Raw genomic sequence first — 17,203 nt, 5'->3', positions numbered from 1 at the left:
CTAAAGAGAATACCCTTCGTGCGAAAGTGTCGGAAAGGAGCCAACCTTATAATATATACCGGAATGGCCATCAGGATATCGGGAACAATTTTTTTTTCAAAGGTATGTAGAGATTCTTATTTTGGAATGTCACAATCGCGGTTAACAATCTCGAGGACAAAAAAACGATGCGTCATGTGTGATTACAGCCGAAATGAGCTTCAGTACGCTTTTCCATTCCAGTGCGTGAGTCCCCTGACGAATAAGTTTCAGCCTGACGGATTTGTAACGAAACGAGCCTGGAGAGACGGGTTCCGTCTCATAAGTCGGGCCTCTTAGGCAATACACTGACCCAGTACTTCGCCACAACGTTCTGTGAGTATTGCGGTAAATCTGCTTAACAAAGCCTGGATGACTATCGAAGCGAGGGGGACTTTGACGCGTGGCATATGTGACTCTTGCAGCTGAAACATCGCAACAAACCCGTTTTAGCAAATAAATACTGACTGTCCATTCAGACCGGCCATGCATCCAAGCAGCAGGGCATCGACATAACGTCAACTCGGCAGTGAAGTCACCGGCACTCCGCGCCGGCCGCTGTGGCGCTTCAGTCTTGAACCGCGTGACCGCTACGGACGCAGGTTCGAATCCTGCCTGGGGCATGGATGTGTGTGATGTCCTTAGGTTCGTTAGGTTTAAGTAGTTCTAAGATCTAGGGGACTGATGACCTCAGATGTAAAGTCCCATAGTGCTCAGAGCCGTATGAACCAATTTTGGCACTCTGCCGTCATCTCGGCTAGAGATGGGGGATCCGCTCCCGAACTAATTCATAGGGTTGAATCTTTCAAAGGAGTGAACAATCAGTGATTCAGAAAAAAAGAACAGTAGCTCCAAACGTTTCCCATAGCAGAGAGCGCGAGAGAGAGAGAGAGAGAGAGAGTCAGAGCAGATCAGCGGGGCCTCTGCTGGTCAGAGCACACTGCACGCCACACAACACAGCCAGCGCCGGCCTCTGCCCTGCTTCTGCCTTGGCTGCCTGCATTGTGCACTGCCCCATTGGATTCTGTGTTTCACGTATGCCGTGCCATCTCTGTGCTTCCTCTGCCGCGTGCAGTGTCTGGCGCTCCTTAACTTAGCATAGCACTCCGTCGGCGATCGTTTCAGTCGCACGTCCTGCCCTCTGGGCAGTTGATGCGAGCAACAGGACAGAGAGCCTCCTAGCGGAGAACATAAGAACTACTTGCAACAACCTGCTCGCAAGAGAACGGACGATTTGTCTCCGGGCGGGTGAGTGGTGGCCGTTCACCGGTCCCCCCACCCTCGGAACTCACCCGCTCAATGCTCACCCCACCGTTCTCGACTCTAGCCAGAGCATTGAGCAAAGCAACTCAGGTGCCACTCTGGTCTCTGCGGTCTTAGCTCACGCAGTAATACAGCTCGCGGCTCGACCTGCTTGACTCAGCACCTCTGCATTGGAGTTCGTCTCTACTGGATATTGTGCTTCGTAGTAATACCGTTATGTATATTGCATAATTATGTTATGTATACATCATTTGTTTTTATTTTATTTTTATTTGTTTAAACTGATCAGATTAGGTTCCTGACGGCTCCTCTTACTATAGGATTTTTTATTATGGTCACTCCAATTTACACTTTAATTACGAGTGAACCGATAAACATATAGCAAAAGTAATACACCAATATTATCCTTGTTTTATTCTGTGGAAGGCTATATGCAGCACTTATATATATATTTTTTTATTGTAGTACGGATTTTGCGATTTTAGGCGTCTTCGGAAGGAAATGTTCACTTTAAAAATATATGGCTTGCGATGTATTTGTACGAGGTTAATGAAATTTTAATACATTATAGCCAAATATATTGTTAATGTAAATCTCAAGTTACAACATTTTCTGATCACCCAAAAAACTACAATAGTGCAAAATAAATCAACAATCAAAAACTTTCTCATATCGTGGAAATTTCAATAAACAATACAAAATTCTTACTCATTATCTGTGTTACTTCAAAATAGGATCAAATAAGATCAAAATACAGGTATAGTACTGGAATAAACCAAGTTTAAAGGGCAATGTGCCTACCATTTATTTTCTGTTGTGTGGTGAGTCATGAAAAAGAGCTAGTTCATTTCAGGGAGTGAACAGTTCTGATCCGATCTCTGAAAAGAACAGTTTTGCCCATCTCTAATCTCGGCAGGCCTCTTGTCAAAAGGGTCCTGCCGCCGCTTGATGGGCCCTCCTGCCCACCGAGACACTGGGGCACTCGCTAGCGGCAATCGCCGGCAGCGAAACGCTGGTCTGCGTCCGTCGCTTGCCACGGCCGGGTGGGACTCGAGCATATCGCACCCAGCGGATGGTGACAGCTTGCTGCCTCAGCTTTCGTCGCAGCTCAGCCATGGGTCGTGATTGTCTTCGCCACAAGGTAGAGCCACGTGTGTGCCACGCTGAGCATAGCAGCGGCTGGAGTCACTCTACAACACTTCGCTGCCACAGAGTCCACGGGTCGAGGCCCATCCCTCAGTTGCCGCCTGACGGGGGAGTGAGCTTTCAACAAATTAATGATGGGATTCTATTATTTCCGCCATCCCCCAGGGCACGCTAAGTTCAGAAACCTTTCAAGCTCCATTGAGTTGGCTACCACTACGTCTGGAACTTAACTTGCCAGACGACTCATTATGGGGAACAATCCCATGCCCTGATGCTTACCATCACTATAAGACTAATGAATAATTGTGCAGAAATTTTGGCGAAGGCATTCGATGCATAATTTCCGAGATGCTCCAGAAGACATCAAAAAGGATTTTTGAAGTCTTCAGTCATCAGCCTGTCTTCTGTCCCCCCTCCCTTCCTGGACTATAGACGTTGTCGTTGGTGGGATGACATGCGTGCTTCAGCGATACAGATAGCCGTACTGTAGGTGCAAATACATCAGAGGGGTATCTGCTGAGAGGCCAGACAAATGTATGGTTCCTGAAGATGGACAACAGCGTTTTCAGTAGCTGCAGGGGCAACAATATGTATGATTGACTGATCTGGCCTTGTGACATCGACCAGAACGGACTTGCTGTGCTGATACTGTGAACGGCTGAAAGCAAGGGGAAACTACAGCCGTAACTTTTTCCGACGGTATGCAGCTCTATTGTATGGATAGAATCCTGTCGAGTAAAATATTCAGGAGGTAAAATGATCCCTCATTCGGATCTCCAGGCAGGGACTACTTAGCGGGATGTCGTCATCACGAGAAACAAAACTGGTGTTCTACGGATCAGAACACAAGATGTTAGATCCCTTAATCGGGTAGGAAGGTTAGAAAATTTAAAAAGGGAAATGGGTACGTTGAAATTAGATATAGCGAGAATTAGTGAAGTTCCGTGGCAGCAGGAACCGAACTTCTGGCCACGTGAAGTCAGTATTATAAATACAAAATAGAATATGAGTAAAGCAGGAGAAGCTTTAACAATGAATAAGAAAATAAAAATGCGGATAAGCTACTATGAACAGTATAGTGACCGCATTATCGTAGCTAAGACAGACGAAGTCCTCACTCACAATAGTAGTAGAAGTTGATATGCCAACTAGCCCTGCAGATGATGAAGAGATTGAAGAAATGTAAAGTGAGATAAAAGAAATTATCCGGATGGTTAACGGAGATAAAAATTTAATTGTTATGGGGTACTGAAATTCGATAGTAGGAAAAGGAAGAGAATGAAAAATTGCAGGTGAATATGGACTGGGAGAAAGCAATGAAATAGAAAGCCGCCTGGCAGAATTTTGCACAGAGCATAATTTAATCATCGCTAACACGTGTTTTAAGGATCATAAAAGAAGATTGTATATGTGGAAGAGACCTCGAGGCCACAGAAAGTTTCAGACTGCTTGCATAATAGTAAGACAGTCATTACGGAACAAGATTTTAAATTGTAACACATCTCCAGGAACACATGTGGACTCTAACTACATTTTATTAGTTTTGAGTTGTAGATTAAAACTGAAGAAATTGTAAAAAGCTAGAAAATTAAGAAGATGGGACCTGTATAAGTTGAATGAACCAGAGGTTGTTGAGAGTTTCAGAGGGAGCATTTGGCAACGATTGATAAGACGACTATACTGAATTTATTTCATGAAAGGAGAAAATATAAAAATACAGCAAATGAAGCAGGGAGTACAAACGTGCAAACAATAAGACTGACAGGAAGTGCAAAGTGGCTAAGCAGGAATGGCTAGAAGACAATAGTAAGGATATAAAATCATATGTCATGAAAGGAAAGATACATACTGCATAAAAAAAATTAAAGGGATCTTTGGAGAAAAGAGAGGCAACTGTACGCACATCAAGAGCTGAGATGGGAAACCAGTCTTAAGCAAAGAAGGAAAAGCTGGAAGGTGGAAAGAGTACGAGTAGAGAGTTCGTACAGGGGAGATGAATTTGCAAGCACTTCGTTCTTGGTCTTTCACTCTTTTTCTTCCTTTCTGGTTCTAGTACATAATCTATATTATTCGTCTTTTCCCATTGCTTACCACAATTTTTCTGAGAATTTCGAACATCTTGCACCAATTGATATTGTCGAATACCTTTCCTAGGTTGAGAAATCCGATGAACGTGTCTTGATTTCTCTTCAGTCTCGTTTCCATTATCAACCGCAACGTCTGCACTGCCTCTCTGGAGCCTTCACCTTTCATGAAGCCAAACTGATCGCCATCTAACACATTCGCAATTTTATTTTCTATTCTTCTACATATTATTCTTGTCGGTAATTTGGATGCATGAACAGTTAAGCTGATTGTGCAATAATTCTCGCACTTTTAGGCTCTTAAAATCTTCTGATTGGTGTGGATGATGTTTTCCGAAAGTCATATGGTATGTCCCCAGTGTCGTACATTCTGCACACCAACGTGAATAACCGTTGTATTGCCACTTCCTCGCATGATTTTAGAAATTTCAACGCAGTGATATCCATCCCCTCCGCTTTATTTGATTTTAAATCGCCCAAAGTTCTTCTAAATTCTGTTTCTAATACTGGATCCCCTATCTCTTGCATATCTAATCCTGTTTCCTCTTATGTCACATCATCAGACAAGTTCTCTCCGTCATTGAGGCCTTCAATGTACTGTTTCCATTGATCTGCTCTCTCCTCTGCGCTTAACAGTAGAATTTTCATTGCACTCTTAATATTACCGCCCTTGGCTTGAATTTCACCAAAGGTTGCTTTGAATTTTCTATATGCTGAGTTAGTCCTTCCGAGAATCACACGTTTTTCGCTTTCTTCATGTTTTTACCGTAGGCATTTCGTCTTAGCTTCTTACCGATTTCATTTCTAAGTGACCTGTATTCCTGTACTTACCTGAACATTTTTGTACTTCCTTCTTTCGTCATTCAACTGAAGTACTTCTTCTGGTACCCATGGTTTTCTCGCAGCTGCGTTCCTTGCACCTTCGTTTATCTGTCAAACTTCCGTGATTTCCTTTTTATGGATGTGCATTCCTCTCAAACTGAACTGACTATTGGGCGGTTCATTATCGCAGTATCTGTAGCCGCAGAGAACTTCAGGCGTTTCTTTCCATTTCTAACTACTTCAGATTCCACTTCTTTGCGAATTGTTTCTTCCTGACTGATCTGTTAAACTTCACCCTACTTGAGCTGATGCGTTTCTGGCGCCAGTTGCCGTCGATTCTCATTTTCATCTTTGAGTCGACTTCGATGTTGATTGCGCTTCTTCATACGTTTGGTGGCGGGAATTTAACTGCAGCGCATGCTTCCTGCTGGGGCTCTTGTGTGGGGATCCGCTGTGTGAGGTGCAGTGAAGTGGGACTGTGTACGTAGGCAGCACGCGGAGAGGCCGAGTCGGCCAACCGCTAAGGCGTGTTGAATCGTGCAACGCTGATCCATTGCCCATGGTGATTTGGTTTTCCTAGAGGCTGGAAGGACAAGTTCCTTCGAATATGTTACAAGTTACACAGGCCGAATTTCAAGCTACACAGGCCGAATGAATTGGAGTCGTCGAGTTGCTTCGGGTGGATTGCGTGACTCTTAACTGAACATTGTAAGAAGGCTGTTTAGGTTTTTTATTGGTAACGCCACCTCTGTATGAAAATCACTGGCTGTGCTGTGTGCAGTCTGTGGCTGCTTTGCATTGTTGTAATACTCGCCATTGTAGTGTTAGGCAGCTGGCTGTTAACAGCGCATAGCGTTGCGCAGTTGGAGGTGAGCCGCCAGCGGTGGTGGATGTGGGGAGAGAGATGGCGGAGATTTGTAATTTGTCATGAACTGCTATATTTATATATGATGATATCAAGGTAAATACATTGTTTGTTCTCTACTAATGTCTTTCATTTGCTAACTATCCCTATCAGTAGTTAGTGCCTTCCATAGTCTGAATCTTTTATTTAGCTGGCAGTAGTGGCGCTCGCTGTATTGCAGTAGCTTGAGCAGTGAAGATTTTTGTGAGGTAAGTGATTTGTGAAAGGTATAGTTTAATGTTAGTCAGGGCCATTCTTTAGTAGGGAATTTTGAAAGTCAGATTGCGTTACGCTAAAAACATTGTGTGTCAGTATAAGCACAGTCTTGTATAAATTGTTCAAAGGGGACGTTTCATATGGCGATCCTGGCAGGGTCGCCATATGAAACGTCCCCTTTGAACAATTTATACAAGACTGTGCTTATACTGACACACAATGTTTTTAGCGTAACGCAATCTGACTTTCAAAATTCCCTACTAAAGAATGGCCCTGACTAACATTAAACTATACCTTTCACAAATCACTTACCTCACAAAAATCTTCGCTGCTCAAGCTACTGCAATACAGCGAGCGCCACTACTGCCAGCTAAATAAAAGATTCAGACTATGGAAGGCACTAACTACTGATAGGGATAGTTAGCAAATGAAAGACATTAGTAGAGAACAAACAATGTATTTACCTTGATATCATCATATATAAATATAGCAGTTCATGACAAATTACAAATCTCCGCCATCTCTCTCCCCACATCCACCACCGCTGGCGGCTCACCTCCAACTGCGCAACGCTACGCGCTGTTAACAGCCAGCTGCCTAACACTACAATGGCGAGTATTACAACAATGCAAAGCAGCCACAGACTGCACACAGCACAGCCAGTGATTTTCATACAGAGGTGGCGTTACCAATAAAAAAACCTAAACAGCCTACTTACAACATGCTAGTGTACTAAAAATATTTGGAATTGCTCTAGTTGTTTATCACGCAACTCGGCGTCGTGACTTGATACTTGACGGCAGTTAAGGAAGTGTGGCTACGTCCAACAAACTGACATGAAGCATGGCTAAATACGTAGCTAGTAGTGCACCGAGTATTGCGTAAGTCGGTGTCTGGCGTTCCAAGCCATGCTGAGATATTTGTTCCATTCTACCTTGTATTTGGCGTTTAAATGTGTGCTGAGATAATTCTTGCATTTTAACTTTAGGAGATTATTTTAGTGGTCCTTTTGCGAATTGGTGAATCAAATTTTAAGGGTCGTGACTGGCCAAGTAACTCTCGGAGGCTGATTTCATTGAAAGTATTGATCACCTTCCCTCTAGACAAGATTGTGTATCTCATGCCTCAGAATATTGTCCGCCGCTGATGTATTTTGTGTTGCAGATAATTGGCAGTGGTTGACGCGAGCAAACTGGGAGCAGAGTACAACGGTGGCAGAGTGATATTTAAGGTCCTGCCCCCCACCCTTACATCTCGGGTTATGTTGCTACTGTCTTGTGATTTCATGCTTCCCGTGAAGAGTTATAGTGTCTGAAGTTCAATTGCAGTGCAAAGTTGAGTATATTTCTGTTTCATTTGCTGTCTCGTGGATCTCTTGTATTGATTAAAATCCTTTGGTGTGCTCGCGTCTATCACTAATTCACACGCAGTATTGAAGCGGCCTCATTTTAGGGGCTATTCTTATATGGTCATGTTCTAGTAGTAGGCCTAATGATTTTAACAACATTGTTGATTAATCAACTGAGTTAAGTAAACTTGAAAATTTCTTTGGTCAAATTAAAGCACCTCCTTAGTCGTGGAAGTGATTTTTATTGTAGTAAAGCTTTTAGGAATAGTGTTTTATTTAGGAAAGTTGGCTAGCAAAATCTTACAAGATCTGTGTTCTGGCGCTTAATGTATTCTTTAGCTGATTGGAAGTAATTAGATTTCTGATAGGAATCGTGTAGGTATTAGTTCCATCTAAGTAATGAAGTTTATCTGAGTTAGTTTAACTAGTTATATTCAATTTTGAAGTTTTTGTGGGTCTTGTTCTAGTCAAAGAAATTTGTTTGTCATTTATCCAAGTGATCTGGCTTTACAAGACAATCGCCGTTATTATTGTGATTGTGACTTTATAATGCTTTATGACTGAATGAAGTGTGTGGCAACTACAACGGATTACTATTGTGATTTCGGTGTGACCTTATCACCCACAGCCCACTACTCTTTATCATAAAGAAATTGTGATCTGCGTCTATGTCTGCTCCTGGGTATGCCTTACAATCCAGTATCTGATTTCGGTCTCTGCCAGACGACGGTGTAATCTGAGGGAAATCTTTCTGTACCTCCCGGGTTTTTCTGAGTTTGCCTCTTGTGTTTTTTGAACATTAATATTCACCACTACCATCTGAAAATTATTTCAGACTTCAATTAGTTAGTCTCTAGTCTCCTCTCTCATTGCTACTATAGCAAGCAAATATTCTTCCACAACTCTTTTTTCTACTCCTTCCCCGACAATCACATCGTAATCCACAATGAGTATTTCTCTGTACGTATTGGGTTACGTAGTTATTCATAGATCTCTGTGTAAGGAGTGAGGGATCAATAGCACATTTTTTTCTTTATTGTTACTTCATCCCCTATTGGCGGGCAGAGGGGGGGGGGGAGGAAGGAAGGGGCAGGCTGTCAGTGGCTACAATTCACTGGTTTTCGGTCAAAAGAAATTACATGGTGTTAGAAAAATGATATACAGTTGGTCAGTTGCGTAGTTTAAATGACAAATAGCTGAGCTGATAATTAAGATATATACATGTATGACTGAAGTGATGGTTTTTATGTAGACCATCAGGGTAGCGGTGTCATGGGATTAGTAGTGTTTGCGGTTGTTTGTACGAAGCAGTTTTTGTCGGTGGATGTTTGGTGGCAGGATTTGTGAGAGTGAAGAGATATAAGGATCTGAATCTAGCCTTGGAATGTGGGTGAAGGAATGCTGAGGAGCTAAGCAGTGACAAGAGGAGGAAGAGTGGCTTTTCCTAGATGCTCTAGGAGGTCACATCACGATGAATTTCACTGTCAGGAAAAGAGAGGAGAGGTTAAAGCTTCGTTGGAGAGGATATAGGGAGTGTGTAATGTTGGGTGAATGTGGGGGGGGGGGGGCGTGACGGAGTACACGGATCAGAGAGCAGGAGAGGGAGAGGATGGTAAGCGTCGAATTTGCAGGTTTCGTAGGATACTCGGGAATGTTCAAGATGAAAGAGTAGGGTTGGGAATTATGTAAGTGAAAGGGGATTCGGTTAGGCGAGGCTAAGTGGATCCAAAAGAATAGGTAGAGTGCGTGGCGTTCTAGGATGTGTAGGGCGATATAGAAAGAGAGAGGAGGAGAAATACATGCGACGGATGCTTTGCAGAAGATGGATTGGATTTGGTATTTCTACACTGCTGTTTGTGGAAATTGCAAGACCAAGAAGGAAACGCATGAATTCAGGTAATTTAATACTACTCTTAGGTGCATGACAAGTAACAAATGATTACATTTCCAAATCTGTACATGTCATTTGAGCCCTAATATTCAATATGCCGCGTGGCCACCATGCGCTGGAATTAGAGCTGCTATACGCCGTGGCAATGAATCAATTAGGTTCTGAATACGGTCCTGAGGGATTTCCCTCCATGCTGTTTGTATCCGAGCCCATAAATCCGTGACACCAGTCTCTGGAGGACCGTGACACACCAGGTGCCGACCAACCATATCCCAGACGTTTTCGATGGGTGACATGTCTGGAGAACGTGCAGGCCAGGGAAGCAATGGTACCCGTCGCTCTTCGAAAAACGCCTGTACATTCCTCGCAATATGTGGCCTGTGCAGATGCCTGAAGCAGGGGTACCTCCGTTAGGTACCGGTTGCTGTTCAAAGTGCCCGCAATACGTACGAGGCGAGATCGGTTGTTGTAACTAATGACAGTCGGAGGAGCTTGTGGTTTCTGGACGATGGAAGCCGACGTAATGACATGCGAGCAACTAGTCCAACCTGCAGCATTCGGCGACGAACCATGGATGCAGAGAAGTTACATCTGTTACAGAGCTCCAACGACGAGCCAACACTGTGGACGACGCTCCACGGTTCGTAATGGCCATGCGGACAAGATGACTGTAATCCCGTGCTGTGGTCATGTTCCGTGGTCCTGTTTCCGCTCGTCACCGCGTACGACCTCCTTCTATGCACGAAATGTCACGGTATGAAATCCCGTTTCCCGGAGACCGATCATTCTGACCAGTTAGAACTCGCTCACATGCCGATGTGGCATACCGGTACTCACTGTATTGTTTCCACCTTGCGTGAGTGCTCTGCACCGACCACACTAGGCACAACATCGACCCTTTCAGTCCGACACGAGAGGGCTGTGCTTGGCCTACGTGTACCCCATCACGCTGCAAAACGTATCACGCATTGCTTGCACACCTGTCGCCACTTTCACCAAGTGTGGCGCTATTTGGGTAATTCCTTCTCGGTGTTGCACTTTTCACAAACGGTAGTGTAGGCTGCAGAAGAAGGTAGAGGCGTGCAGTCCCAATGTTTGGCCGGATAGTAATTTTAGTATATTTTGGGCTTTCTGTTGAATGATTAGTAGACGATACTTCCATGTTAGCTGGCGATCAAGTGCGTATCCGCGGTGTATTAGCGTGTTAATTAAGCAGTAGGATGGTCGTAAACAGTAAGGTAAAATTGAAGAGGATGAAGTTGCAGGTAGTTCGTCCTACAATTATTGACTGGGTTTTGGTAGGATTGATTTTGTGGAGCTTCTGATTGCATCAGGATATGTATTTATCGAGATGGATCTGGAGACATCGTTCCGATTTCTGGATGGTACGGTATGGGGCTAGGAAGGAGATATCATCGGCATCCCTTAGAAGATGTGTAGCAGGAGAGTAGGAGGTGGCTCTGGCATATCGTCGCTAGCTGCACGGGATTAGCCGAGCTGTCTCAGGCGCTGCAGTCCTGGACTCTGCGGCTGATCCTGGCGGAGGTTCAAGTCCTCCTTCGGGTATGTGTGCGTGTGTTTGTCCTTAGGTTAAGTAGTGTGTAAGCTTAGGGACTGATGACCTTAACAGTGAAGTCCCATAAGATTTCACACTTTATCTGTGCCAGCATAGCTGCAAAAGGGGAGAGTGACGCGGTTCGGTGACGGCGAATAAGCAGGTTCAAATGGCTCTGAGCACTATGGGACTTAACTGTTAAGGTCATCAGTCCCCTAGAACTTAGAACTACTTAAACCTAACTAACCTAAGGACATCAGACACATCCATGCCCGAGGCAGGATTCGAACCTGCGACCGTAGCGGCCGCGCGGTTCCAGACTGACGTGCCTAGAACCGCTTGGCCACCACGGCCGGCGAGTAAGCAGGAATTGCGTGTCTTGACGTGCGCACCCTCAGCGCAGACAACTTGTTTACTTGCCTCTAGATGGAAGGCGCCGTGCAGTGTGTAACTGGATATCGTCTTTGTTTATATTGGCCACGAGCGTACTGTACGTTGAAATTTGTGAAAGAAATTGCATACCTTAACGGTGTGTTTTCAGGTACTTTGTAATTACCATTGTGTCTCAGGTTATGTCTTCTTGCCGTCCAGTACTGTAACTGTTCTTGAAGCAATTGTTAGAATTTGTGCCCTACTTGGGACTTTGATGTACACTTTGATTGCAGACACATTCATTTACTGGTTGTGCTTTAGGCATAACCGTGTCCAACATGTATTGCTAATCTGAGTAAACTTGATATATGCTGCGTTAACAACTATTAACACATATTCCGTTAGGCTCACCTTCATAAATGCATCATTTTTTTCTATTTATTCGCTAGTAGCCATTGCCAGCATTGCACTAAAACATGTACACCGTATTTACCTGAATCTGGTGATTCACAATAAGCTTGCCGTTGGTACATAAATTAGTGGAATATTGTAGTTCAGTTTTTAGCACTGAGTTGTTTCAGGTATACTATGAGATATTTTGATATACTGTATGAAGGACTTGGAAACCGAAAAGTCGAGTATTTGCGTGTAACGAACGGCACATGGAGATTGGGCGAGCAGTGAAAAAGGGAAGGAATCGTTTCTGATAATTTTGGTTGATAATAATAATAATTTATAATGATGTTATGGCTGCCAGATGAAATAGCCAGGATTTGCTCAATGTACTATTATGCTCATTGCTGGTTGGGGGTTCTGAGTAAATCAGTGTAACATATTGATGGTCAAATCTATTTTTGGTACCGTTATATACGTTTATGGTGGAGTTCTTCTTTAATATGGTTCAAATGACTCTGAGTACTATCGGACTTAATTTCTGAGGTCATCAGTCCCCTAGAACTTAGAACTACTTAATAATACCTAATTTAAGGACATCACACACATCCATGCCAGAGGCAGGATTCGAACCTGCGACCGTAGCGGTCGCGCGGTTCCAGACTGTAGCGCCTAGAACCGCTCGGCCACAACGACCGGCCTTCTTTAATAGAATTAGCAAGTGCACAGTTACTTTACCGAAGGATTGGGACTTTTCAGTATTATGGTGTGTGTAGTGTAATTTCAATTCTGACAACTTACTTGATGCTAACCGTTTATAATAGTTCAATTAATTTTTAATTCGATCAACTTCTTTTCTGTTGGATCAATAATTGTTTTAGGAGCAGTTTACTAACCTCGAGTTACTGCAGGTTTGAATAATTTTCAAGTTTCGTCGTAATAATTTCTTCTTGTGAGGTGTTTAATGATGAAAGGCACTTTTTTCCATGGAACACATTTGCAGTTTGCTGAGCTGTGAAAATTGTAATAAATCTATTTTATGTAATATATCTTTTGCTCAATCAATCGTTTCCTAATCTATGGGTCCCAATGCTTCTACACAACACATATGTGCGAAGGTAGGGGACTGAGTGTACACATATAGTGAGACGAATGATGGTCAAGTCTCCAAGCCTCGACTATGCCAGTTATCGCCACCTGTTGACGACGTGGAGCCGCTCTCTCTGGAGTCTGTAGTGACTGAAAGCGACTCGGTAATCCCCTCCCACGGCAGCAGTCGCCCGCCCACCCTTCGATAGAATTCGCATTATGGAAATACTGCCGAGCCAACTCCGGCGCCGACTGCGACGTTCAGTCGACTGCCGGCTGCCGGCTGCGGAGCCCGGCTGAGGTGCATAAAGGCCCGCCGGGCGCCTTATTCATGAACCGCCTGGAGCTGTTCAAAGGTGGACTCCGTCGCACCTCAGACGTGACATATTCATAGATCGCCAAGTTCTGCGCGGTTGCGTTTCCCCTATTCTGTTTCAACGAACTCCCAACAATACAACAGTGGAGCAGCTATTTAGCTGGTACTGAATGCCTTACGATCTTAGTGTGACGTCCAAAGCAAAGATAACGAAAATAGTCGATAAAATAAGAATGGGAGGAAGCGAATAACTGTATGAAAGGATTGGGGAGATATATGCCTAGAACAGTTTTCCTTGTCCTTTTTAGCTAAGGAAGAAATTATATTGTGATAACAAAATTTAGACACAAAACGTTATACTTTCGAGTAGTCGATTTTCAAGTTCTGATAAAAGCATAGAAAATTGTCACTTTTACGGAACGTCCATAAACTCTACAATGTAAAAGACGTACAGGCAATTTTCCTTTCAGTTCTCTTGCTAAGTGTGTAATAAATACGACAGATATGCAGATATGATCAGTCTCATATTCAAAGAGAAACAATACGGAACAATAGCCAAACAAACCTCATAATGCTCAATGGCGTGTCTTAACGTCTGTAATCAAGAGCTAAGCATTGGCGAAGTAACGTAGTACCAACAGAAAAAAAGCAAGATTTGACACTGTCTACTTAAACACTGACAATGATATCGACACTGATGTGGGTACTGGCCACCCAGATTAACTGACATTTTGGGTCGTTATTGGAACATAATTTGATTTTAATATCGACGTTGAACTCAACAGAAATTATTAAATTGGCTTCAATGATGCTATTTTATTCTACTGGACCTTTGTGTAAATGAAGTACTGTCACTGGACATACGAAAAAGATGTAGAAATGGGCACAGGTGTAATTATGGGCCGGCCGGTGTGGCCGAGAGGTTCTAGGCGCTACAGTCTGGAACCGCGCGATTGCTACGAATCCCGCCTCGGGCATGGATGTGTGTGATGTCCTTAGGTTAGCTACGTTTAAGTAGTCCTACGTTCTAGGGGACTGATGACCTCAGAAGTCCCGTAGCGCTCAGAGCCATTTGAATCATTTTGTAGTTATGGGCACCCCTCACGAAGAGTGTATGGGAAGTGCTGCAGTCTGGCGACCAGGACTGAAAACGGTGCCTGTTGTTGACATACGGCAACAATGAACAGTTGGAAGCATTGTTTCAAGCGGTGTAGTTACAGGGTTGGTTATTGTGTGATTTGGTGTTTCTTTAGGACAGCAAACGTTTGGCAGGTGTGTGAAATCGTCTTCTTTTTATATCCTTCTGATTAGTTTAAAACAATTTCTCAGTGTTATCCGGAATAACGGAATCCTAAACTACTTTTAGAAGCACGTCTTACGTTGCACACGCTTTTAGGTTTGGCGGTGATTGTGGCCAGGGTTACTTAAGAATGTTTGGTGTAAATATGGCCCGTTTGTGTTGGTGTAAAATGGGCAACTATTTAAGGACGGCCCATAACTACACCAGCTCTTTTCTTCAAAAATGTAAATATTTAAATAATTTTATAGAGAGATAGTTAATCGAATTTTGTTTAAAGTTCATATGTACAAATCACACAGCAACAAACAAACAAATAGAATTTTCAAATTGCAATAATAGACCCTAGTGTATTTGCTCGTCCTTGCAGAATGTCGAGAACGAAGAAGCGCTATTAATGTAAGATCCAAAGGCATCAGTGGGATAAATCTCAGATAGTACGTGCCATAGCAGCTGTAAAAGCAAAGGAGGCTTCTGTGTAAGATGCTGCAATAACATTCAGAGTGCCTCGTACCACTTTGAGAGATTTCTTAAACTTGGTAAAATCCCTGAACAAGCGGCTCAAGAGCCAAACCATGCAAGGAAACCAATTTTAAATGCAGACCTCGTAAAACAGTTTCTTATGTCCTTGAGATGGAGCAAAAATTCTTTGGGTGCACTTTGGTGGATTTGAGAAGAATGGCATTTTTACTTGCCCTGAGAAATAGTTCGAACACTCCTTTCAAAGGAGGAGAAGCAGGACAAGAATGGGCTGATCTTTTTCTTGAGAGTCACAGGGATAAGCTGTCATGATGGTGTTGTAAGTGGAATCAGGTTTAGGATTGCAAACATGACTTTGATCAGTACTTCGTCTCCTACCTTCCAAACTTATCAGAAGCTCTCCTGCGAACCTGGCAGAACTAGCACTCCTGGAAGAAAGTAGATTGCGGAAACATGGTTTAGCCACAGCCTGGGGGATATTTACAGAACGAAATTTTCTCTTTGCAACGGAGTGTGCGCTGATATGAAATTTCCTGGCAGATTAAAACTGTGTGCTGGACCGAAACCTCAGGAGCTTTGCCTTTCCAAGCAAGTGCTCTACCATGTGAGCTACCCAAGCGTTACTTCTGTCAGTACTTCGTCTGCTACCTTAAAAACTTCACAGAAGCTCTCCTGCGAACCTGTCAAACTAGCACTCCTGGATGAAAGAATATTGCGGAAATATGGCTTAGCCACAGCCTGGGGGATGTTTCGAGACTGAAGTATTCGCTTTGCAGCTAACAGTTTTAATGCACCAGGAAATTTCATATTAGTGCACATTCCGCTACAGAGTGCAAATTTCATTCTGGCAGCTACTGTGAAGTTTGGAAGGTAGGAGACGAGGTACTGGCGGAAGTAATCCCGTAAGGACGTTGAGTGGATCTTGCTTGTGTAGCTCAGCTGAAGGAACATTTGCTCGCAAGAGTCATCTGCATCTACATCTACATGGATACTCTGCATATCACATTTATGTGCCTGCTAGAGGTTTCATCAAACCACCTTCCCAGTTCTTTATTATTCCAGTCTCATGTAGCGTGCGAAAAGAATGAACACCTATATCTTTCCGTACGAGCTCAGATTTCCCGTATTTTATCGTGGTAATCGTTCCTCCCTATGTCGATCTGTGTCCACAAAATATTTTCGCATTCGGAGGAGAAAGTTTGGAATTGCATGTGAAGGTTCCGTCGCAACGAAAAACGCTTTTCTTTTAACGATTTCCAGCCCAAATCCTTTATCATTTCTGTGACACTCTGTCCCATATTTCGCGATAATACAAAACGCACTTCCTTTCTTTGAACTTTCTCGATGTATTCCGCCAGTCCTATCTGGGAAGGATCCCACATCGCGCAGCAGTATTCTAAAAGAGGACGGATAAGCTAGTGTAGGCAGCCTCCTTTGTAAGTCTGTTACATTTTCTAAGTGTCCTGCCAATGAAAAGCAGTCTTTGGTGAGCCTTCCCCACAACATTTCATGTGTGTTCCTTCCAATTTAAGTTGTTCGTAATTGTAATACCTCGGTATTTAGTTGAATTTACGGGTTTTAGATTAGATTGATTTATCGTGTAACCGAAGTTCTACGAGTTCCTTTTAGCACTTACGTGCATGATCTCACACTTTTCGTTATTCAGGGTCAACTGCCACTTTTCGCATCGTTCGGATAATTTTTCTAAATCGTTTTGCGGTTTGTTTTGATCTTCTGATGACTTTATTAGTCGATAAACAACAGCGTCATCTGCAAACAACCGAAGACGGCTGCTCAGATTGTCTCCCAAATTGTTTATATAAATAAGGAACAGCAAAGGCCCTATAACACTACCTTGGGGAACGCCTGGAATGACTTGTATTTTACTCGATGACTTTCCGTCAATTACTACTAACCGTGACCTCTCTAACAAGAAATCACTAATCCAGTCACATAACTGAGACGATATTCCATAAGCACGCAATTTCACTACGAGACCCTTGTGTGGT

Source organism: Schistocerca piceifrons, chromosome 2, assembly GCF_021461385.2.
Source record: "Schistocerca piceifrons isolate TAMUIC-IGC-003096 chromosome 2, iqSchPice1.1, whole genome shotgun sequence".
NCBI lineage: Eukaryota > Metazoa > Arthropoda > Insecta > Orthoptera > Acrididae > Schistocerca > Schistocerca piceifrons.
Note: the sequence above shows the minus strand (reverse complement) of the source record.